Source organism: Arvicanthis niloticus, chromosome 18 (genome assembly GCF_011762505.2).
Source record: "Arvicanthis niloticus isolate mArvNil1 chromosome 18, mArvNil1.pat.X, whole genome shotgun sequence".
NCBI classification, from domain to species: Eukaryota; Metazoa; Chordata; class Mammalia; order Rodentia; family Muridae; genus Arvicanthis; species Arvicanthis niloticus.
Window position 1 is genome coordinate 3,706,920 of NC_047675.1, and position 23,422 is coordinate 3,730,341.

Below are 23,422 nucleotides of genomic sequence, written 5' to 3' on the forward strand. Positions count from 1 at the left end.
CATTTTTTTCTTTTTTGGAATTTATTAGAATAAATATGATATTAAAAAATTGGAGGTATTAAGTCTCTTGACATGGAGCTTGGAGTTCTGGTGATGGGCACTATAACGAGTGCATTCTCTCTTGGTGACTTTATGGTCAGTGAACATAGATCACATTGAGTTAGAATGGCAAGTAGTAGCAGAAAAAGAACGAGAAAAAAGTAAAATTTTAAAAGAAACATTCCAACTAATTACTTTTTGGAACATTAAATTACTAAAATCCATTTTTTAAAAGTAAATGGCCTTAAAGATGCTTTGATTACTTGTAGTATTTTTTTATACTTCCCAGTAGTATACACCTACAACCACTACATTGCTCATAGACAAGAACCATTAAGTTTTACCGAATTTTATCCTAAAAACAGGTTGCCTGAGCTCTTCCAGTCTGTGACTCCCTGACAGCATCAGAAAGAAGTAGGGTCTGTATAGGTACCTGTCTAGAACACCATCCTCACTCTAGACCAACATTTGGTCTATCTTGGTACTCTTTGTCTAAGTCCAAATGGCCTTCAGCTGGCTTCCAAGGATAACACGGGACTCTATTCTTTGGGTGTCACAATAAATACAACTATCCCATGCCTAAGTAGTGATGGAAGTATTGATCCATATAGGATGTGCACATGTACATGTGAGTCCCATATAACAGGTATACTATTCCTCCTTCCATCTTCTTCTCATTTAACCTAAGACTGTTGTTACTCTTGAATAATCCTCCAGTCTCATTGTGTGTTTCTGATTTTAAATGTTAGAAATAAAATAAGATTGGATCATTTTTTTCATTCTCATTCTAGCACACTCTCTTTGAGGACCCTTTATTCCCTGGACTGTGTAACAAAGGTCTGAATGCGAAGCTATGAATTCAGAACAAAATTTCTCAGTGTTTAAAGAGAGGGTATAGCAAGAAAGATTACATTAGGACGTTTTCTTGGTTTATTTTCTATAAAAATACTTATAATATAGATTCATAACTGCATGCAGTGTGAAATGAATTCCACCACATTTTTTGTACACATAGAAAATGAAAATTATGTAATTGAATTATTTGGTCAAAGCATTAGTCACTACTAGTGAGCTGGAGTAATATTGGAATAAATAGAAAAAGAATCATGTTCAAGTGAAATTATAAAGATCTGTTTGGCATCAACCAACAAGTGTTTCAAAAGAAAATTTAAAGACATGAGAAGACTTACAACCCCTTCAACACAGCTGTATAACAACTTAGTAAAACACAGTTGTGATTATTTGGGTCAATTCAGAGATAAGAATGAGATCCTATGTGAATTAGATACGACTTTGCTTTGTATTTGCCAGGAAAATATCTTGTGGTAAAGTATACCTATTTAATTAATTATCTAATTAAGCAGTTATGTATTATTTTGGAATGTGAGAGCTTCAAAGTTATTGCATTATGTCCTATGAATTAGACCTTAAAGCATATTTTCTTTTTAGTGGATAGGACCTTTTAGGCTACTTACCTGAACATAAGTCAGAGATATAGATAATAAGTAAATATATTCACATACTTATTATACCCTCATGGTTCTCTACAAAGTAATCTATAACAAAATTTTAAGTTAGTATTGACATTACAAAATTGTTTTAATTTAGCAATTCAAATTTATTGGCACAAATGACAAAGCATTTCATAGTCTAGTTATATGCAAGGCATAATCATGTATAAAATGATTAATATTGTTCCTTCATAATTTTAAATAAACAGAGTCAGTTATATGGTAAAACCTGGGAGCAAGATGACTATGCTTGCCTATAAAGAAGTGTCCTGCCCAAAGAAGGAAAAAGGCCTCAGAGCAACAAACAGTACAGAGAAACAGTATTTTATGGCCAGATGTACTAGCCTGGTCTGACATCAGTTTCCTGTAAGAGTGGAGAAAAGGACCAAGAAATCAACACAAGTCTTTATATATAAGCAGAAATTGAACAAGTGCACACCTTCATTGGATAAATTTGCTCTCAGCTTCATGTTAACTACAGTTTAAATCCCATTTTGTGGAGGGGGGCAACCACAAAGGCCAGATCAGTGGACTTGAATGATGACTAGAGGGAATCTCCCATGGTATTTCTAAAATCTAGTAGGGTAATAAATAGTGGCTGCTTGGAAAATTGAAAACAATGCTTTGATGCAAGAAAATCAGAGCATCTTTTTACTATCCTTTTAAAAGAAAATTTTATTATAATTTAATTTTTTGAGATTATATTTGTATCATTTGTTCTCCCCTTCTATTTTCCAGTCCTTCACTGTACACCCTTTGCTCATTCTCAAATTTCTGTCCTCTTAATTGTTATTACATATATGTATGTATATTCATAAATTTATAAATAATAAATATAACCTGCTCAGTTCATGTACTACTTGTATGTATTTCAGGATTAACCATTGTCAAGTCTATGGGTGCTCTCCTTGTCCAGTCTTGTTTAGGCAACCATGTTGATGAGGCATCATGGGTACAGCTTCCCAAACAATTTTAGGAAATGAAGTCTCTCACACAGCTCTCTTTCTTTGGCTCTTACAATCATTTTGCCTTCTCTTCCAAAATAATCTGAATGTTAGGGTAGGACTTGTTGTAGTTGTTGTTTATCACTTTGGACTGGGCTCCACAAATATCCATTTTGATTGGTTGTGTTTGTTTGGTAATGGTCTTCATTGCAAGAAGTTGCCTCGATTAGGGATGAAAACTACACTTATCTGTGGGTTTAGAGATAGCCAGTTATTTGTATCTGGGGATTGTAGCATGGTTATCCTGTATGTCATGGCAGTGTCCACTTATAAGTGAGTAAATACCGTATGTATCTTTCTGGGTCTGAGTTACGTCACTCCAAACTACTTTTTCTAGTTCCCTTCATCTGTCTGAAAATTTCATGTCATTGATTTTTATAGCTGTATACTTTTCCATTGTTCCATACTTTCTTTATCCATTCTTTGGTTAAGGGACATCTAGGTTGTTTCCAGTTTTTGGATATTACAAATAAACCTGATATGAACATAGTTGAGCTAAGTAATAAGGAGGGCCCAAGGGAGGATGCATGAATCTTACTCATAATGGGAAACAAAATAGTCATTAGAGGTGGATGGAGAGGGAACTGGGTGGGAGAGGGGGTGAAGGAGGGGAATGGCATGGGATCAGGTGTGGCAAGAAGGATTCAGGAGAGAATCGGGAATAAGAATGGAAATCAGTGGAGGGGGCATCTCTGGGACTAGCTGGAGACCTGCGATGGGGAAGGCTCAGGGGGTCTGTGGGGGTGATTCTAGTCAAGAGGTATATGGAGACTGAAGTGGCTACCTCCTATAGCTTTGAGGGACTTTCCGTGGAGAGAGGGGGACCCAAAAGACCTTCAAGTCAAAATCTGCTCTGCCTACAAGATGCACATGGATAAAGCTGGAACAGAGACTGAGGCAATGGCCAGCGAATGACTACTGGTCTAACCTGAGATCTGTCCTATAGGAGAGATCCAAACCCTGATTTTATTCATGTTACTCTGCTATACTTGCAGACAGGAACCTAGCATAACTGTCTCCTGATAGGCTTCATCCAGCAGTTGATGCAACAGATGTGCAGAGCCATAACAAAACATCAGGCAGAACTCAGGGAGTCATATGGAAGAGTGTGTTCTAGGACTGAGGGAGCCAGAGGGGTCAAGGATTCCACAAGACCTACAGAATCAACTAATCTGGACCCATAAGGGCTCACAGAGACTGAACCACTAACCAAAGAGCATGGAAGCACTGAACCTAGGGCCCCTACATATTTGTAGCAGATGTGCAGCTTGGTCTTCATGTGGGTCCCCTCACAACTGGAGCAGGGGCTGTCTCTGACTCTGTTGCCTGCCATTGAATCTTCTTCTCCTAGCAGGACTGCCTGTTTGGGCCTCAGTAGGAGAGAATGTGCTTAGTTAGTCCTGCTTTGATTGATGTCTCAGGTCAGAGTGGTACCCAAGGTGAGGAAGCTTCCATTCTCTGGGAAGGCGAAGGGATAACTGGGGAAGGATTTGTAAGGGTAGGGCTGGGAGGATGGGAGGAAGCAGGGGCTGTGATTGGGATGTAAAGTGAATAGATAAATTAATGAAAGCAAAAAGATAGCCAGTTGTGTGTAGGGAAGGACATGCTTTAAATTCTAACACTTGAGAGGTAGAAGCAGGCAGATCTTTGTGAGATCAAGGCTAACCTGGTCTATATAGCTATATAACATGCTCCATACCAGGCAAGTCTACTCTGAAAGAGTAGACTCAATGATGATGATGGTAGTTATGGTGATGATGATGATGGTGGTGGTGGTGGTAGTGATGTCTCTTCTGAGTTGTTGGTCAAGGTTGTCCAAGAGACTTCGAAACATTATAGGCTATTGATATTGCCCTTGCTGTCTGCTCCTGGATATGGAAGGTAAGGTGTATTGCTGAAGACACAAAGCACTTGTACTCTAGACACAGGATCCAGAAGACCCAAGGTAGATTTGAACTGAATGCCTTCTCCCTGAGGACTGGCTTTCATGATACCAGAAGGTGCTATACAAACTTCCAAATAAGGGAAGCCACCAGTAGTCTTCTGTAGCTTCAGTGCTTATGAAGTGCAGCTATGACCAGTATGGCACGATTACCCTATGGGTGCAGTGCACACCTTGGCCATAACAAACATCTCACTGAAGACTTAAGACCTGATCAACAAGAGGAAAATCATGCCCAGTACTAGAAACCTAGCCAACTACCTGGGATTTGTGAAGTCACAGAGGGACCCTAGAAATGCTACTTCACCAATAATAACCTCTAACTTCATTCTCCTTACTCTTAATTAGTTCTTATAAAATAAGAGCAAATGCTATTTTGTGGTAAACCAAAATTTTGGCACCATGAAAAGGTTTCTGGCTACAATTCTTGTGAATGAAAGTTAAATTTTGTAACATCGTTTTCACTCACTACTTGGGAATATTCTCAACAAATAAACAAGGTCTGTATAACATGTTCCTGTGAGCATATGGATAGTGCAAATTGTATTTAGTGGTTTATAAAAAAAGGAAGACACGGACGTGGAAGAGAGTGAAGAGATGGTGGGGCTAGCACCGTGAAGAGTTAGGAGGAGGGTGGGTACAAGATATTCTATAGATGTAAGAAATTCTCAAATAATAAAAATATATTATTTTAAAAGTTCAAAACAAAACAAAAAGCCCCTCTCTTCTTTCTCAGTAGAACTTTTTGGTCAGCCTTCATTCTATATCCTACAATAAAGTGATCCTGGTGAAAACCCAAACCACAGAAGGTCCCTCCAAACGGGAGCTCCCTCTCTGTACATTTTGGCTATGGAATGCAACCATAGTAGAACCTCTGGTTCTCTGAGCAGAACAGAGAACGTTCAAAAACAGATGGTCCTCAATGTCACAGTGGGAAATGTTCATATCCAAGGGAAGCTTCCGGTGGTTGCCAGGGAGTCTGGCCAACCCTGGCAGCTCACCCGCGCCAGGAGGTCCTGGCCCTCAGGGGGTGCTGCAGCAAAGGTCCTGCTGCCCCCACAGAGAATTAGGCTAGTGAATCCACAGTGTTGTGAGGAGTGAGAAGAGGGGGCACTAATGGGGTCTGGTAGGGCAATTGTGATTGGGAGAATGCCCTGGGGGCGGAGCTAGGGAGACAACAAGGGCGGGGCTGGCGTGACTCCACAACCACTAAAAAGGCTTAAAGGTTCTCCAGTCGCAGAAGGTGACTCTGAGCCTGAAGCTAAGGTGAGCGTGGTCCTGAGGCGTTTGGGTTCTCTTGGGTGAGGGTAGAGAGAAATTAGAAAAAAAAATGCATATTTACATTCCCCAGATAATAGTATTTTACACAGAATATGCCATAAAAAGTTTGGACTGCATTTGAACGTGATAGAAAATAGAATAATGTCTGGCTCTTTCAGGTTTTTCATTCTGTGCATTCTTATATGTGCTAAGTAGGGAGTTGGCCTCACATTGATCTAAGTACTCATACTATAACCGCACACTTGGGGTGGGGCTTAAAGCTGAAATAGCTGCTTCTGTGCTGCTGCCCAGGAAGTCTCACAGGTTCACACTCACCATTGCTGATACTGAACATGTGTTTCCAGTGTTTCTGTATATTTGCCTGCTTTTGCCTAACTCTGGAGTGAGGAAGCATTGGAAACTGTGAAGGCAACCCTGAAATAAAACCTTGCAGTAAAGCAGTCAAATGAGGGATGAGACTGCTTCATATAATTTTAAAATTTGAGGGGACCAATATCAGTGTCTAGTGACCAGAAATGGGTTTTATTTTTTAAATCTTTTAAAAAAAGATTTATTATGTATATAGCATTCTGCCTGCATGTATGCCTGCAGGCTAGAAGAGGGCATCAGATCCCATTACACACGGTTGTGAGCCACCATGTGGTTGCTGAGAATTGAACTCAGGACCTCAGGAAGAGCAGCCAATGCTCTTAACCTCTGAGCCATCTCTCCAGCCCCAGAAACAAGTTTTAAATAGCATAATCCTAAAATGATCCTATGCTAATTATGACATTCCAGTTTGAGTGCTTTAGTTTCTCTTTAGGAAAGTGAATGAGTTCCCCCCCCCCCCCATTTACAACAGTGCAGTTTGGTGAGCACTAGTGTGCACAATAGTTAGTTTCCAGAGATTATCAGTGCTCTTGGCATCTGATCTTTACTATCCCACAATATAGATATTATTACTCAGATCTGTCTTATAGGTTACTAAACTGAAGTTCAGAGAAAGGGTTCTGTCAGGGTCACACAGCTATTGATGGCAGAGCCAAGACTTAACTGAACTAATCATTATCCAGTGTTTCCCCTTTTAGCTACAACTCAGTGTGGTTGCCCAACAATGGTTTTGAAATGATTTTCTTTTAAATCTGCAGAAGAGACAACCTCTATTCCAGTGGTTTGAGAAGATTCCAACATTTGATAATAATGCACTTGATAGGTAGCTATAAGAAGAGTGCAGTATTTGAAGAATTATTTTCCCCATCTCTTTGAAGGATTAGTCATTTGTTTTCTTTGTCAGATCACCTCATGCCTTTTAGAGAGACAAGCACTCATATTTATGCAGAAGGAACTTGTTTTCTGAGTATCAGCTACTTACTGCCATCCCAACCCCTCAAGGCATCAGGTCTTTAGAAACAGTGAAGGTCTAGACACTAAATTTTTAGGCTTTACAGCCATATGATCTTTGGACATAAGGATTCAACTTTGCTCTTCTATCTTTGTTTGGAGATGGATGCTTTTTGAAGAAAGATTTAGTTAGTGTAACCATAAACTGATCCATATAGCATGATGTTAGTGTTGGATTTAGATCCCCTTGGCTGTGTCATAACATTGTAGAGAAATTAAAAAAAATCACTAGAGTGACTAAAGACATGCTTTGTTTGACCAAACAATCCACTCTCTCATCACTAAGTAACTGAGCCTTGTAAGAACTTCATTATTTGTCCTGGGAGTGTGCATTGTTAGCTAATTATCTGACTGGGCTCCACCTTGTACATATCCAACATCTGTCAATATTTTGCACATTGAGTATCAAGACTCCATCATGTGAGCCAAATTGTGGACAAACTATGGCCATAATACTATCATTGACAATCCTAGACATTGTATCAATGAAAGGCATATGGCGGATTCCCTGGGAACACCACCAAGTGGGTTGGTCTCCCTGACTTGGTGCTCATTTACCAATTCCTGTTTTAGAATCTAATTTTCTGGATCACTTTTCTTGGTAATAGCTGGCATGTGTTAAGGTACATGCTCTGTGCCAGATCCTTTGCAAACTTTATGCATGTAAGCAGATCTGGGGCTTTGGAGATTCCATTATTAAATAATAGAGTCAGAACTAGGCTGTTTGTAAACTTGCCACTACTATTTTATTTTGACTTTTTTTTTTTGCCTACTGAAACACCTGGAAAGTTACCTCTTACCAGTTCTGTTATCCTTAATTACATTTTGAGTCTTCAGGTTTTTGAGTTCCCACATGTTTAAATTTAAATGAAAATCATGATTACTTATTTTTCCTGTGATGCTAAGTATGTACTCATCAATACTTACATAAATCATGGTTTCTGATACCATGTCTATTTAAAAGTAGGAACATAAAAAGCCCAATGACCCTGAATAATCCTCAAGAAAAATTCAAGATTTCACAACATAAGTGTTTTGGGAAGCACTCTCCAAAACTAGTGGGAAATGCAGAGATAGGCAGATCACGAGAGAGGGTGGAGGATAAAGGCTTCTCTGGGTCAAAGAGTATTCTCTCTCTCTCTCTCTCTCTCTCTCTCTCTCTCTCTCTCTCTCTCTCCCCTCCCCCCTCTCATTTCAAGTATGCAGGTGCAGCTGAAAGAACTAGACCAGATTAGATCAAAAGATGTAATTCTGGGGACATAACTGATGGGTTTTATGAGTCTTTGGTACTTTCTTACTAAAAAGGTTGTCAGATCCAATTTCTGGTAAATCTACAGTGTTAATTATGAAGAAAAATTTAAGGGAGCATCAGTAGAAAATTGGAAACCACCAGGTGTATTTTCTTTTGAGTTTGTGTTTTAACTTTATCATAAAAGAAATTTAGCCTCATTGTATAAATTGTATATCTAGGAGGGACAGTTACTAGGTTAAAGGGTTTACAGAATTATCATACAGAAACTGGTATAATTATGCAGAATGATGAATTTGCTTGAGCATTATAACATTTCTGTTTTGGAATTTATAAAAATCATTTTACTTAATTTTCTTATAGGTTATGTTAACATTAATGTAGATGCTGATTAAATTGAAGGAATCAGTTTTTGCACATATCATTAGTTCACTAAAGTTAATATAATTTCTTGTGACCCTAAAAATACAGAACCAGAGAATGGTAGAGATAAAGAAAACTTAGATTATTTACACAAGGGTTTCTCATCAGCACCATTAGTACCCGGGACTCGGTGGTTCACTAGTGGGAGGTGGTGGCACACAATGCTGGTGAGTGCAGGGAGCCAGCGGTCCCGGGACTGGAGAATATTTAGCAGTATCAATGGTCTCTTCTTATGAGGTTCCTTCTGTCTTGGATATAGTGTGTTTGTATGATGGCATCATGGGACTCATCTTTGATTAAGACTGGCTGGGTGCAATCCTCTTGCTATAAAATAATGTTAATCCTGTGCCTGCATTCAAAGAATTAAGAAGCTTTTCACTTAGTAGCACAGTTAGGTCTAGTATGTTGGAAGTAAGAGAAAGCAAAGAATGAAGTTATGAATTTAATTCAAAGCCTCCTTAGATGACACTGGCAGATTAAAAACTGCGTTTCTGGGGCTGCTGTTTTGTTTTGTGATCCTTTCTAGTCTTTCTTTTTCTAAGACTAGATTGTACTATAGATCAATAGCACTAAGAAAATCAGTAAACACATCACTTAATTTTATTGACTATATTTATACATGAACACAGGCATGCACATGCACACACGTGTACACATTCACACAATGAGACAGGGTATTGCTGTATTTTCCAGGTTAGTCTTGAACTCATGGGTTCAAGTGCTTTTGCTGCAGTACCCTGAAGGTGGGACTTTAGGTGTGTGTTCCTCTGTTATGCTAGTTCGTTTGTTTACAAGACTTTCTCAATGAAGCATACTGTCTTGATTCTGATAGAAGTATTTAGCTTTCTAATGTCCTGTAACAGAGTTCACTGACAAACATCAATATCTGGTCCCCCTTTGGCTACACCACTGCTGAGATTAACACATCTTTAGCATGGACTCCTTTCTAAATCTGCATCTGTTTTCTACTAGGAGACATTCTCTTGAGGCTGTTTTCTGTCTGGCATATACACAAAATAGACTCTATTACTCCCTTTCTTAAATTTATTTTACACAAATAATGCTATTCAAACCTCAAAATGTATGTTCTTTTTAAAAGTCTCAGTAAAAGAAACTTTAAGGCTATTTTTAATGGCAATATAATTCTATCAGGCACTGATAAATTCTATGTACTCTTTGTTTTTCTGGGAGATACAACACACACACATACATACACACATACACACACACATACACACAGAGAGAGAGAGAGAGAGAGAGAGAGAGAGAGAGAGAGAGAGAGAGAGAGAGAGACAGATAGTGAGAGAGAGAGAGAGAGAGAGAGAGAGAGAGAGAGAGAGAAAGGGAGAGAGAGAGAGAGAGAGAGAGAGAGAGAAAATCACGTATGTCAGTTCACCCCAGAAAGAGAACTCATAAAATATGAAACTAATGATCTCACGACATCCATCTGGGCTATCAACTATAGTTTCCTGTCAGTCTTTTCCCTGGAGTTGTTCATTCTTTTCTATACTTCTGGGGAGGGGCCCTCAAGTATCTTCCAAGTGTTTCTTCTTCCAAACATGGGAGTTTTTATTTACCTCCTGAGTCATATGAGCTTCTTTCCTAGGGGGAATATTTCAATTTGAGGGGAAAGTGTCATACAACAATGTGTATGTGTTTGAGTGTGTGTGTGTGTGTGTGTGTATTGGGTAGGGATGGGAATACTTCTAGAGCATTCAGACAAGGAAGAGGATGGGCAAGAAAGAACTTGGAGAGTTCAGTGGGAAGAAATTCGTCAGTTTGGAGGACAGACATCAGTGGGGAAAGAAGGCCTTAGCAGAAGGTGGAGTCCTTGCATGCTAAACCAAGTGACTTTAATTTTTATCCCAAGGACAACAAAAAGGGTATAAACTGAGCAGACTTTATAGAAATCATCAACAAGAATCTATTCCCACAACTATATATGGTGTCAAGTACTTTTGTTTCTTGATCACAAAACTGTTCTTCAAAGTGACACATGGTGGTGGTGGGGATAACCTGACAACAAAAGACAAACAGAGTGACCCGTGAGAGAAGAATTGACGCACAAGGACATCGAGGCACTGCCGCTTTCTAAGTGTGACTGTGAAATTACACTGTGCCAAACATATAGATCAATGTCAAGTGAAAATTTCATACAAGAGAATAAATACTTGGTTCAGAAACTAACAGTTGCGAACAGAATGTAGGAGTATGACCACATCTTTCAGGCAAGAGAGAAAAGATAGTTTCTAAATTCAACTTAGCTGGTGACCAAATTAACTTCTATTAGCATTTGAAGAAATAACCTTAGCCCTAACTGGAGCATGCACATTTGCAAAACAGTCTCGGTTTTGGAGAAAGCTGCTGCTGCTTCAGTTTTCGTTCTGTTGATGGAACAATCTGTCCCTGTTATGATGTCCTGCTCCCTCCGTGAAACAGAAGACTGCAAGCTGCGCAACTGGGAAACCAACAAAGTCAAGTTGTCCCGACTTTTCTAGTTTAGCCTTTGAATTGTCAGCGTACCATGAACTGGGATATATTTAACACAGGAGGAGGTCTATATTGCTACCCCCCGAAGTGTCGGATGCTTATTGCTTTTTCCAGATCTAATTAAACATATGATTGTTGCGTGCAATAGGAAGAGATTGTGGCCAGTGAATCGGATGATGACTAAAATAATATTATGATTGCTTTGATGTGAAACCAGAATTTACATGAAAGAATGGGATCTGACAATAATGCCTGTCACTTTGCAGCTTTTTTCAAAAGTTGCCAACTTAGCACTTCTCATAGAGATATTGGACAAAATTTGTTTCATATCATGAAGAAATAAGAATCTAGCATTTGTTCATATTAACTCTCAGACTTTGAAAAGCAGGCCGTTTGTAAGCTAGAGAAAAATTTCCCTTTTGGGATTGTTTTTGGACGTGTATACAGTTAAAGTGTTATTCAAAAGATTTAAAAATAAATGTTAAGTATTTGGCATAATATTTTGAGATGCTTAGTTAAACTCAAAGGATTTCTGTGAATTTTCACATTAAAATATCAAATTCTTTTCAAATGCGACTTTGGAGAAATTCTGCTGTTCACACTGGCTTTGGTAGTGATTCCATTCACTCAGCTTGCTCCATTCTTTTTTGTAAGGTACTAATTTGATTCTCAGAAAATTAAGAAAGGCAGTGTGATAAAAGGCAATTTTCCTTTTATGCAAAAATATAAAGCCTTACTAATTTCTTTGCCTTAATTTTGCTTTCCAAGTGTGAACTTTTTTGTTTCTCCAAATGTTCATATTTCATTTTCCTGTTTTGGAGAGGAAGGGGTCGTTGTCAGCTCAGGATTGCAATCCTCAGCAACATGGTCATTCTTTTTATGCTGTTTTTTTGAAATTAACAGGTAAAACTTCTGTATATAGCATAGAATAAATAGACTGCAAATATAAACATTGCAAGGTAGACATACTATAATAGCTTGCTTAAGAACTTCATTCAAAAGAACTGTGTTAAAAATAAGAGTAGAAGCATTGATTGTGGAAAAGGCCTATTTTAGTATTGACAAATGTCCAGGAAGACAACGCTGGGCATAAAAAGGGCTGGGTTGGTAGAGAGTGGGCATTTAGAACTCACTGTGATTTCTAGAGAAAGAAATATGTATTGCAGATGAAGATCTGTTTCATTATTCATGTTTTCCAAAAAATCTCCTACTGAGTAGTTTCTATATCCTACAAGCTGTTTTTAAACTAAAAAAATATTATACTTACTATAGATCATATATACATTATGCTACATTTTCTTATGTACCTCAAAGTCAGAGGATAGCTTGCAGAAGTTGGTTCTCTGCTTCTACCATGGGTGTTCCAGAGATAAAACTCAGGTCACAGGCTCAGTCTTGTTAATGAAATAAAAAAGGGGGAGAGCCTTTGGGGCTGTTTGGCAAGAAGCTGAATGGGCCAAGGACAAGAAAATGGGCTGCTTGGCAGGAATATGACATTGGCCAAGGACAAGGAAGTAGGCTTCATGCAGGAATCTGACATTAGACTAGAACAAAGAAGTAATTTCAGGTAGGAGTCTAAATCGTAGGCTACAACAAAGAAGGAATGTCAGGCAGGAATCTAAATATTAGGCCAGAACAAAGAAGTAATTTCAGACAGGAATCTAGATTTTAGGCTAGAACAAGGAAGTAGGCTTCAGACATGAAAATGACCTTGGACTAGGATAGGGAAGTAGGCTCAGATACTTCGGTCATCCTGATAAGCCCATAGAAACAGTGATCATGGGAGTGTTCATGTAACTGGGTTTAATGCCTTGCTTTTCCTTCGGCTATTTGTGCTTATTTTATTGCTTGTTCCTCGACTATTCGAATCTATTGTATTGCTAGACCCTCAACCTAGAACTGACCTTAATACAGGCATGTAATCAAAATGGTATAAAAGCATAAAGATAGAGGGGGTATAGGATAGGGGGTTCTAGGGAGGGGAAATGGGGAAAGTGGATGACATCTGTATTGTAAATAAATAAAATATCCAATAAAAAAAAAAGAAAAAAAACCTCAGGTCACTGGGCTTGGCAGTTGGTTCCCATACTTAATGATACACTTCCTAACTCCAGTTGTTTGTTTATAAGAGAAAAATTTCCAGTGTTTTTTCCATCTCTATTACCATCATGGATATTAAATATGAATAATTCAGGCAGACTGCCGGTAGTTAGAGAGCTCGTCAGTAGCTTCCCAAACTGAAATACCCCAGTGTTTTTCAGTGTCTGCTGCCCTAGTAGACTGTGATTGCTGGATCTCGGGTTCTAGCACTAGGTAGCGTTTTCACATGGTCAGGTGGAAATGTTTGCTGTCTGCCGTTTTCACTTGGCTTACGATCTCTTGGGTGCTTAGAGTGCTCCACTGTAATAACCAGATTTCACTTTTATTCAGCTTTTCTTTATTTCTCTAACTTACCACGTTTTTGTGCAGTGAGTGCTGTACTAGCTTCATTTGTATTTTAGACATGATCCTTACTCTTTTGGTATATTACTCTAGCATATGAGGGCATAGTCAAAGGAGTGAGTGCATCTTAGTGGACATCGCCTAGATAGTGCTCTGTGGGGACATTAGAAGAGGAGAGTCGAGTGCAGAAGCTTTACTGCTGTGCATTCACAGGAGATAGTTCTCTAATGATAGCCAAACGACAGGATAGAGCTAGGGGAGTCTTCCCTGCAATAGGATAGAAACAGAGCTCTGTCTAGCTACACTATAGGATACTATGGGCATAAAGAGGGGCCCATATTCTCTCAAACTGAAGCATATGCTTCAGGCATTTCTTTTCTATATTAGCCATGTATCAACTGTTCATACCTCATAGGTGAGGCTTTGACAAGGCAGTGTGTCTCTGTGGCAGTGTTTAGGGCTATTGCAATGAGCCATAAACTAGTGATAGGCTCAGAGTCTGAGTTCACACGTTGTCCTTGAAAAGGGTTCTGGACACTGCAGTTGTTTTTGTTTTCTGAGAAATAGAAGGCATTATAAGCATTATAAGCCACCCACTAGGGCTATCAAACACTGTCACGATTCTAAATAATCCCCTGGGGCCTTGGTTGGAAATCATTGGTGATCACTGAGTTAAAAGACCACTTACATCTACTATGGTTTTAATGCTTGTGGATGAACATGTGCATTGTGTATTAGAATACTACCTGATCAGTGTCTGGAAAGATTTAGTAAGCAAATCTGGTATGACTCAAATAATACTGACTGAATATAAATACTTACATGGAACTACTACTGCAAAGTGCATGGAGGATATTTAGAATATTGTCATCTATTGCCCTGTAGAGCAGCTGAACCAGTTTATGTTCTCAATAGCAATCTAACAGCCATGGGATTTTACATTAATATCTACTAATTTCAATCTCTATGGTTTTTTGCTGATATTGTGGAGGAGGCCCAAGAAGACAGGCAAAGAACTGGGGCTTGTGTGACCTAAGCTATGTTGCTATGCATATTCTTATCTGGGTTTCTCCAGTGCTTCTAGAGAGCTCCAGGAACACAGGAAAGAGCTGGATACTTTATAATTCAAATTTAAGAAAAACTAGAGTACTTAAGAGAGGGAAGTGATTACTGAGAAGAACATGGGAATATTTTAAGTTTTGACTGTGCAATTTAAACTCTCTTGGAGGTAACCTTTTTATTCGAATTTAATGAATTTAGATTAGCTCAACTCTGGTCTTTTAATATCTAAGAGTTCAAAAAGGAATATCTGCTGTTAACTTAGTCCTGTTACCAAGGGCCAGCTGTTGATAGGATTGGCAGCTTTGCAGGAGAAAGAGTAGGCATGGAGACTAAAATAACCAGCCAGTTTTCAGTGTGTATGTTTCAAGAACAAGATTGGAGATTTGAAAATTAATTGTATAAAATTTTCAGATATTATGTATGTACCAAAGAATATGTTGTGGTCCACAAGATTTGTTGTTAATTTGGAGATCTTTCTCTTTTCTTTCTTTCTTTTTGTTTATAATCATAATTTGTTCAGAATATAATGTATCATCACATTTTGGTATATATAGATACCATGATATTTTATACATTTTTAGAAATAGCTAATTTAATAGTGCACATAAGATATTAACTCTAAGCTACCCATGTTTCTTCAGACAGAAATTTTCCTATGCAGCCACTTATAATTTTTAAGAAACAGGTCATGTATTTTGTATTTTAATAATAAATTTTAGAAACAACTAATTTATTTTAAATATAAACAAGCAATATTGAAAAGATTGGTGTATCTTTCTGTACAGCAGAAATAAAATCAACATTATTTTATAAAAACAATAGGTTCCCTTATAGTTGTTTATGAGCTTATTAAAAAGATGAACATTTTACATTTTAATACAAATTCTTTTGCTGTTTCATGTAGTTATTACAAAGATAAAACAAGACTCATTGACAAAAGAGTCTTTATGAAAATAAAGAAAAATAATCATGTTAAGTTTAATGGACTCTTCAATTTTTCACTTTTTACAAAATATACTTTATACTTTATTTTTAGTGTGTGTGTGTGTGTGTGTGTGTTTGTGTGTGTAAGTGCAGGTGTCTGAGGAGGTCAGGGGACCTTAGATTGCCTGGAGCTGTAGTTGCAGGCAATTGTGAGCTATACACTCAATATGAGTCCTGAGAAAGGAACTCAGGTCCTCTGTAAGAGCAGTGTGTGCTCTTCATCACTGAGCAATCTTTCCAACCCTTCTAATAAATTTTGGATATTCATGTCTGTTTTTAAAGGATAGTATTATGAAAAGTGTGAAAATAAGTTGTGTAATGCTATAAAATTATTTTATACTGTTTTAGTACCACAGTAGTACATTAAGAGCAATGTTTTAAATACTGACACACTATTTTTGAAGAACATTAATAGTATTTCATGATGCTTAAACAACATAATTTGATCCATTAAAGCTTGCTTAAAAGCTGTCAGTATTTTAAATAATTTTTCAGTAAATAGCTTGCTCACAACTCATAGAGTGTTGTCAAATTAGTTTCTTAGATGTGCTGGAATGGCTGTTTGAAAGCAAACATATTTTGAATTTGAGACAGATTTCCAAATTCTTTTTCAGAAAATTTGTACCAATTTGCACTCTCTAATAATGATGTGAGAGACTCAACTACATCCTTTTAGGTATTAATAATATAATACTTGACAAGCAGATGAAAATGTGTTGTTCTGTTATCTTTTCATCATTAGTGAGGTTGGAAATTTTTTCATTAGTGAGTTTTTGCATTATTTTGTGAGTATGGGTCATTTGACAGTTTAAAAACTAGAATGTTCCTTTTTAATAAAAGTAGATTTAAAAGTACATGGTAGTGATTAAATATATTAGTCCTATACATTAAAGATACTTTTCTTGACGTTATTTATGGTATGCTTTCTAGAGTAAAATATCATGATTTAAAATATTCAAGTTTAAAATTTTTCTTGTATGATTTCTGATCTTTAGGTTAACCTTAGACTAATCACAATATAAAAATATCCTGATTAAAAATGCTATATTTTTTTCTTTTTCTTTTCTCAAATAGAAAGTCTTTCATATTGTGTTTTCTTTAGCTCTTCCAAGGGGAAAGAAGAAAGATCATCAATGGCAGAAGGCTGTGGCAGCATAGGCGCAGAAAGAGCTTGCTTTGTGCTCAGGAGACAACACTGCATCTCAGCCTCCTGGTTTTAGGTACTCTACATGTTCATAGAAGTTTCTCTAGTAATGAAGTTCAGATATGGTTCCTTAAATAATAGTGTTTGGTATCAGATATTTACTCTTTTTTTTTTTTGTTGTTGTTGTGGAGTTGGCTTCTTGTACAGAATAATAGGATGTCAGTATCTGTGCCAGTTAGTTTTTGTATACTTGACAAAGAGTTACCTGGGAACCCAGTTGATTAATTACATCTATCAGATTGGTCTGTGGGGATAGTTTTTTGATTATTGATTGATATAGGAGGGCCTTGTCAGCTATGGGTGGTGCCACTCCCTGGGTAGGTAGTGTCTGGGTTTGTATAAGAAAGAACACTGAGCAAGCAATGGTGTGTAAGCCAGTAAGCAACTTTTCTCCACTGGTCTCTGCTTCTACCTTCTATACTGGCTTTCATCCAGGATGGACAATAGCCTTAGACCAAAAAAAACCCCACCTTTCTCTCCAAATTGGTTTTTGTCATGGTGCTAATCACATCAAGAGAGGAAAATGAGGACAGTTTCTTTCCAAAGGAAGGGTGATTGTGCCAATTATATTTATTTTATGACTTATTCACTCCATTTATTTGAAGTTATTATTTCATCTTCACTTAGATTTTCACTATTTTAAAATTTTTCATTTTTTATTTTTTAATTATTTATTTATTCTTCTCTCATATATTACATCCCCATCACATTTCCCTTTCTCTCTTTCTCCAGTCTCATCTCCCCAACCTCCTCTCTCCCCAGATCCGCCCCCTTTATCTCACCTCAGAAAACAGCAGGCATCTCAGGGACATCAACCAGACATAGCATAATAAGACCAGGAGCCATCCATCACAAGGCTGGATGAGGCAACCTAGTAGGAAGAGAAGAGTCCCATACGTAGGCAAAAAAAATCAGGAAAAGCCACTGCTACCATTGTTAGGATTCCCACAAGAACACCAAGCTACTCAGCCATTGTTAACGTTAGGCAGAAGACCGAGGTCAGACTCCTGCAGGCTCCCTAATCTCTTCATGAGCCCATGAATCCTGGTAGAAGACAGAATCTGAGTCATTTTGATTTGCATTTCCCTGGTGGCTAAGTAAGAATGTTGAACATTTTTTTTTTAAGTGTTTCTCAGCCATTTGAGATTTCTCTATTGAGAAGTCTCTGTTTAGATTGGTGTATATCACTTTAAATTAGATTATTTAGTTTTTTGATGCCAAGTTTCTTGAGTTCTTTACATATTTTGGATATTAGCCCTCTGTCAGATATGAGATTGTTGAAAATCTTTTCCCATTCTATAGGCTGCTGTTTTGTCCTATTGACAGCGTCCTTTGCCTTACAGAAGCTTTTTAACTTTCATGAGGTCCCATTTATTTATTTATTTATTTATTTATTTATTTATTTATTTATTTATGATCTTAGTGTTTGTACTATTGATGTTCTGTTCAGGAGTCTGTCTCCTGTGACAATGTGTTCAAGATTATTACCAGCTTTCTCTTTTTATCAGTTGCACTGTATTGGGCTTTTTGTTGAGGTCTTTTATACACTTAGACTTCAGTTTTATGTAGGGTAATAGATATGGATCTATCTGTGTTCTTCTACAGGCACACATCCAGTTAAACCAACCACCATTTCTTGAAGATGCTTTCATTGTTCCCTTGTATATTCCTGTCTTCTTTACCAAAATTCAGGTGTTCATAGGTGTTTAGATTTATGTCTGAGACTTTCATTTGATTCCACTGAAAACCTGTATATTTTTATGTCAATACCATGTGACTTTTATACTTCTGTAGTACAGCTTGAGATCAGGGATGGTGATATCTCTAGAAGTTTTTTTTTTTTTTATTGTATAGGATTGCTGTAGGTATCCTTTTTTTCTCATATGAAGTTGAGTATTATTATTTCCAAGTCTGAAAAGAATTGTGTTAGAATTTTGATGGGGATTGCATTGAACTTGTAGACTGTTTTTGGTGAGATGGCCGTTCTCACTATGTTAATCTTATTGATATCATCTTTAATTTTCTTCTTCAGAGATTTGAAGCTTTTATCATACATGTCTTTTACTTGCTTGATTAGAATTACCCCAAGACATTTTATATTATTTGTGGCTAATAAAAAGGGCATGTTTCCTTGATTTTTTTTCTCAGCCTGCTTATCATTTATATATAAGATGGGTACTGTTTTTCTTTTTTAAGTTAGTCTTGTAACCAGCCACTTCACTGAAGGTATTTATTAACTGTAGGAGTTCCCTGGTAGAAATTTTAGGGTTGCTTATGTATATTATCATATCATCTGCAAATAGTGATACTTCCTTTCCAATTTGTATAAACATTTTTTTAGTTGTCTTATTGCTTTAAGTAAAACTTCAAGTACAATATTGAATACCTATGGAGAGAAAGAACAGCTTTATCTTGTTCCTGACTTTAGGGAAATTGATTTTAGAGTCTCTCCACTTAAATTTATGTTGTGTATAGGCTTGCTGTAAATTTCCTTTCTTATGTTTAAGTATGTCTATTATATCCCTGGTCTTTCTAAGACTTTTACCATGAAGGGGTGTTGGATTTTGTCAAAGGCTTTTTCAGCATTTAATGGGATGATCATGTGTTTTTTCTTTTAGTTTGTTTATATGGTGGATTACATTGAAAGATATTCATATGTTGAACCATCCCTGCATCTCTGGCATGAAGCCTGCTTGATCATGGTGGATGACTTTTTTTTTTTTTTTTTTTTTTGATGTGTTCTTGGATTCTATTTGTAAGTATTTTACTGAGTATTTTTATATCAGTGATCATGAAGAACATTGATCTGTAAGTCTCTTTCTTTGTTGAATATTTGTGTAGCTTGGCTATCAGGGTGACAATGGCCTCACATGATGAATATGGCAATGTTCCTTCCGTTTCACTTTTGAAGAATAGTTTGAGGGATATTGTGTCTTAGTTAGGATTTTACTACTGTGAACAGATATCATGACCAAGGCAACTCTTATAAAGACAACATTTAATTGGGGCTGACTTATAGATTCAGAGGGTCAGTCCATTATCAACAAGGCAGGAACATGACAGCATCCAGGCAGACATGGTGCAAGAGAAGCTGAGAGTTCTACATCTTCATCTGAAGGCTGCTAACAGAATACTTACTTCCAGGCAGCTAGGATGAGGGTATTAATTCCCACACCCACAGTGAAACACCTGCTCCAACAAGGCCACACCTCCAAATAGTGCCCTTCCCTGGGCCAAGCATATTCAAACCATGACAACTGGTATTAGCTCTTTTTTGCAAGTCTCATAAAATCATAAAATTCTTCACTCAAATTGTCTGGCTTTTGGGTTGGTTCTTTTTTGTTGTTGTTGTTGGGAGATTTTTGATGACTACTGTTATTTCCCTAGGGGTTATAGATCTACTTAAATTGTTTATCTCCTCTTGATTTAAATTTAGTAAGTGGTTTCTATCAAGAAGATTATCCATTTATTTTAGATTTTTTCCTTTTGTGGAGTTCAGGTTTTTGAAGAAACATGTAATGATTCTTTGTATTCCTTTGTTGTCTGTTGTTGTGTCCTCCTTCTCAAACTTGATTTTGTTAATTTAGATATTCTCTCTCTATCTTATAGTTAGTTTGGATAAGGGCTTGTCAATATTATTCATTTTCGCAGATAACCAACTCTTTGTTTCATTGATTATTTGTATTGTGGTTTTTGTTTCCATTTTATTAATTTCAGCCCTGACTCCTATCATTGACTCCTCTTGGGTGTGTTTGCTTTTTTTTTTTTTTTTTTTTTTTATTCTACAGCTTTTGGGTGTTGTTGAGTTGCTAGTATCAAATTTCTTCAATTTCTTTATGTAGGTACTATGAACTTTTCTCTTAGTACTGCTTTTACTGTTTCCCATCAGTTTAGGTATATTGTGCATTAACTTTTATTGAATTCTAGTAAGTCTTTAATTTCTTTATTTCTGCTTTGATTCTGAAGTCAATCAATAGAGAGTTGTTGAGTTTCCATGAGTTTGTAGGCTTTCTTTTACTTCTGTTTTTAGTTATATCCAGGTTTAATCTGTGGTGGTTTGATAGGATACAGGATGTTATTTTACTTTTTTTATATTTGCTGATACTTGCATGGAATATATATATATATATATATATATATAGTGTGTGTGTGTGTGTGTGTGTGTGTGTGTGTAATGAATAAAAAGAAAATTTAATACTTTAGTCCTTATGGGAGCAATGCCAGTATTTTATTGGTAATCTAGCATCCAGGACTCCTTGTGGCAGGGCTTGCTGTATGCCTTTCACTGTCCATTGTTGATATTGTTTCATTCTAAGCTACTACTCTGCTCCATGCTTTCTATTTTCTGCTCATAATCCGAAAAAATTCCACAATGCTTTAACACATGTTTCTAGAAGGTACAGAATGAGATTACTAATGGATAATAAGTATGATTGCTGTGTCTGACACAGTACTTTCTGTCACTATTAGATGCTTAAGTTCTTGAATAGACTGGTATTTTACTCAGCAGTCAACAAAGCTCTACAATTGTCACTTTGGACTGTGTTTGGCACCTTGTCCAGGGCTATGGGGAACTGGCCTACTCTATTGCTGCCTTTTGTGTTTTGGTATGGATATTCTTACAATCTGTTTTATTAAAAGTTTAGTAATTAATGACATGAAACCTTTTGCATATGTCTCAAATCCCTTGCATATATTAATACATATAAAAAGAGAAGAAAGATGTAAAAAAATTGTATTTTATAGCTGAAAAACAACCCTCAAACTGAGAAAAAACCAAGAATACATCCAGAGATTTAGAATTGTTATACAACCCATCTAAAGTTTTACACTCAGAAAACCTCTTTTGTTAAATTGTAGTTGATTTGTTTTTTACAAGCAGAGTATAAACTGTGTAGCTCAGGCTAAACTTGAGCTTCTGATTCTCCTGCCTGTTTCTTCAATACTGGGTTTATTGATGTGTGTGAATTTGTCCATTCTTCCGAAAATATCTTACATGAGTATTTCAATTCTGGTATTTTAGTTTATTTTATTATAACATTTTAGATACTGAAAAAAATTCAATTCTAGTCATCTAGGTAATTGACCTTTTGTTCTAAGGAACAATATCTACTTAAATATTGAAAAACATTTCGTTTGTTCCACCTTCTAAGAAGGACTGAAGCATACACACTTTGGTCTTCATTCTTCTTGAGCTTCATGTGGTCTGTGAATTCTATCTTGGATATTCTGAGCTTTTGGGCTAATATCCACTATAAGTGAGTGCATACCATGTGTGTTCTTTTGTGATTGGGTTACCTCACTCAGGATCATACTTTCTAGTTTCATTCATTTGCCTAAGAATTTCATTAATTCATTGATTTTAATAGCTGAGTAATACTCTACTGTGTAAACAATGTATCATATTTTCTGTATCCATTCATCTGTTGAAGGACATCTGGGTTCTTTCTAGCTTCTGGCTATTATAAATAAGGCTGCTATGAACTTAGCAGAGCATGTGCCCTTGTTATATGTTGGAGCATCTTTTGGGTATATATCCAGGAGTGGAATAGCTGGGTCCTCAGGTAGTACTATGTTCAATTTTATGAGGAGCCTTCAGACTGATTTCCAGAGTGGTTGTACCAGCTTGCAATCTCACCAACAATAGAGAGGAATGTTCCTCTTTCTCCACATTCAGCCCAGCATCTACTGTCACCTGAGTTTTTGATCTTAGCCATTCTGATTGGTGTGAGGTGGAATCTCAGGGTTGTTTTGATTTGTATTTCTATTATGACTAAGGATGTTAAACATTTCTTCAGGTGCTTCTTGGCCATTCAATATTCCCAAGTTGAGAATTATTTGTTTAGCTCTGTATCCCATTTTTAATAGGGTTATTTGGTTGTCTGAAATCTAATTTCTTGAGGTCTTTGTATATATTGGATATTAGCCCTCTGTCAGATGTAGGATTGGTAATGATCTTCTCCCAATCTGTGGGTTGCTGTTTTGTTCTATTGATAGTGTCCTTTGCCTTACAGAAGCTTGGCAATTATATATTTGCAATTATATGAGGTCCAATTTGTCTATTGTTGATCTTAGAGCATACGCCATTGGTGTTTTGTTCAGGAAATTTTACTCTGTGCCCATGTGTTCAAGGCTCTTCCCCACTTTCTCTTCTATTAGTCTTAGTGTGTCTGGTTTTATGTGGAGGTCCTTGATCAACTTGGACTTGAACTTTGTACAAGGAGACAAGAATGGATTGATTTGCATTCTTCTACATGCTGACCACCAGTTGAATCAGCACCATTTATTGAAAATGCTGTCTTTTTTCACTGTCTTTTTTTTTTCACTGAACAGTTTTAGCACCTTGTCAAAGATCAAGAGGCCATAGGTGTGTAGGTTCATTTCTGGGTCTTCAATTCTATTCCATTGATC

The 23,422-nt window shown here is 36.9% G+C and overlaps 1 protein-coding gene and 1 non-coding gene across 2 annotated transcripts in view; one reads left to right on the forward strand and one right to left on the reverse strand.

Moving 5' to 3' along the window:
• The first annotated feature begins 5,465 nt into the window (after positions 1-5,465).
• Positions 5,466-23,422, forward strand: part of Iqcm (IQ motif containing M) — a 424,110-nt gene continuing 406,153 nt past the window's right edge. The window contains exons 1-2 of the mRNA XM_034522869.2: positions 5,466-5,762; positions 16,910-17,027. The gene's annotated coding sequence lies outside the window, so the exon portion shown is untranslated. The remainder of the gene's footprint in view (positions 5,763-16,909; positions 17,028-23,422) is intronic.
• LOC117723632 (small nucleolar RNA U3) lies at positions 16,890-17,096 on the reverse strand. Its single transcript, XR_004608728.1, has one exon. It is a non-coding gene; the product is annotated as a small nucleolar RNA U3 (small nucleolar RNA).